We start from the raw sequence: 1943 nt of genomic DNA, 5'->3' as shown, positions 1-1943 counted from the left end.
TTTTAAAGAGAACTCGCTCAAGTTTATATGATTTTGTTCTATTTGGTTCAGCTAAAGAATTAAACATATCCTGGAAGGAAGCTGGAAGGTTTTCATAAAAGTATTTATGCATAAAAGATAGAACACCTAGTTTATATGTATCATCAAGATTTAGGAGTTCTAATCTGAAAAATATTGGATCTGAATGTGCCTTAAATGAACTATTATTTACTGCTCTAATTGCCCTTTTTTGCAAAGACTTGATTTTCTGTAGTTTAGCATTTTTTACACCCCCCCATGTTATAATTCCATACTCAATATGTGGCCTTACAAGTGCATTATAGACTAGTATTAATAATAGTAAGTTTTGTTATTCAATAATAATAAGTTTTGTTATTCAATAATAATAAGTTTTGATATTCAATTAAAATAAGTTTTGTTCTTAAATAATAATAAGTTTTGATATTCAATAATACTAAGTTTTGATATTAAAAAATAATAAGTTTTGTTATTTAATAATAGTAAGTTTTGTTTTTTACTAATAAAAAGTTATTATTCAATAAAATAAAGTTGTTTTCATTTAATACTAATAAGTTTTGTTCTTTAATAAAAATAAGTTTTATTATTAATTATTTTAAGTTTGTTATTTGTATTGTTAAAATTGTAAGTTTTTTATTTCAATAATCATAATAAGTTTTAAAAAAAAATAAAAATAAGTTTTATTAAATTTAATATTTGTTGTTAACCTGTTTTCATCATGTCTAGGATTGTAAGTGTCGTACACTCCATTGTGTTGATGGGGTTGCTGATATACATTGCCCTGAATATACACAATATGTACAATATGAACATTGTACTGGTTATAGGGTTGCTGGGATTGCAGTACATTGCCCTGAATATACACAATATGTACAATATGAACATTGTATAGTTGGCGGGGTTGCTGGGTTGTTAATATACATTTCCCTGAATATACACAATATGAATGTTGTTACCTGAGATCCACCATTACGTTGGGTTTGGGGAGGCTCCATATCATATTGATCAGATATTGAACTCTGCTGATATTCTTCATACATACTAGAGGATAATATATTTATTATTATTATTCTTGTTATTTTGATCATCAATATTAGTATCATCTTTATTATCATTTCATCATAATAATTATAATTGTCAATTTTTTATCATTGTCTCTGCAATTATTAACAACACGCTATCCGCTTTCCGAATTGAAAATAATCATCATTATTATCATCATTAACATTCTTTTCTCCTGTTATAGAAAACCAAAATTGTAATTTTTTTATTTAATTATAAAAAGCTTTTTATTTAATCTTATAATAGCTGAAGTGCCCGGCGTTTGTCTGTGGTATTTTCAAAACATTTAAAGAAAAAATTTCGATTTTTTTTAGTCTATGTTACACAAAGGTTCCCTTCCCGTTGGGCCAGCTATAGCTTACATTTATATATGCGCAAGGAGTTTTATGATATAGATAAGTTTTGTTTTTTAATAATAATAGGTGTCTTTATTTAATAATAATAGGTGTCTTTATTTAATAATAAGTTTCTTTATTTAATATTAATAAGTTTTGTTATTAAATGGTAATAAGTTTTGTTCCTTAATTATAATAAGTTTGGTTATTTAATAAAAATAAGTTTTGTTATTCAATAATACTAAGTTTTGATATTCAATAATAATAAGTCTTGTTATTCAATAATAGTAAGTTTTGATATTCAATAATAATAAGTTTTGTTATTCAATTATAGTAAGTTTTGATATTCAATAATAGTAAGTTTTGTTAATCAATAATACTAAGTTTTGTTCTTTAATGATAATAAGTTTTGTTCTTTAATAATAAGTTTTGTTATTCAATAATAATAAGTTTTGATATTCAATTAAAATAAGTTTTGTTCTTTAATAATAATAAGTTTTGATATTCAATAATACTAAGTTTTGATAT

At 23.5% G+C, this 1943-nt stretch overlaps 1 long non-coding RNA gene across 1 annotated transcript in view; it reads right to left on the bottom strand.

Annotated features, from left to right (window-relative positions):
* Window positions 1-1014, bottom strand: part of LOC111712041 (uncharacterized) — a 1754-nt gene extending 740 nt beyond the window's left edge. The window contains exons 1-2 of the long non-coding RNA XR_002767372.1: window positions 975-1014; window positions 726-799 (exon numbers count right to left, since the gene is read on the bottom strand). This is a non-coding gene — a long non-coding RNA (uncharacterized LOC111712041). The remainder of the gene's footprint in view (window positions 1-725; window positions 800-974) is intronic.
* Between the last annotated feature and the right edge of the window lie 929 nt (window positions 1015-1943).

The sequence above is a fragment of the Eurytemora carolleeae genome, unplaced genomic scaffold, assembly GCF_000591075.1.
Source record: "Eurytemora carolleeae unplaced genomic scaffold, Eaff_2.0 scaffold130, whole genome shotgun sequence".
Lineage (NCBI taxonomy): Eukaryota > Metazoa > Arthropoda > Copepoda > Calanoida > Temoridae > Eurytemora > Eurytemora carolleeae.
The sequence above is the reverse complement of the archived record's forward strand: the minus strand, read 5'-3'. Positions and strand labels throughout refer to the sequence as shown.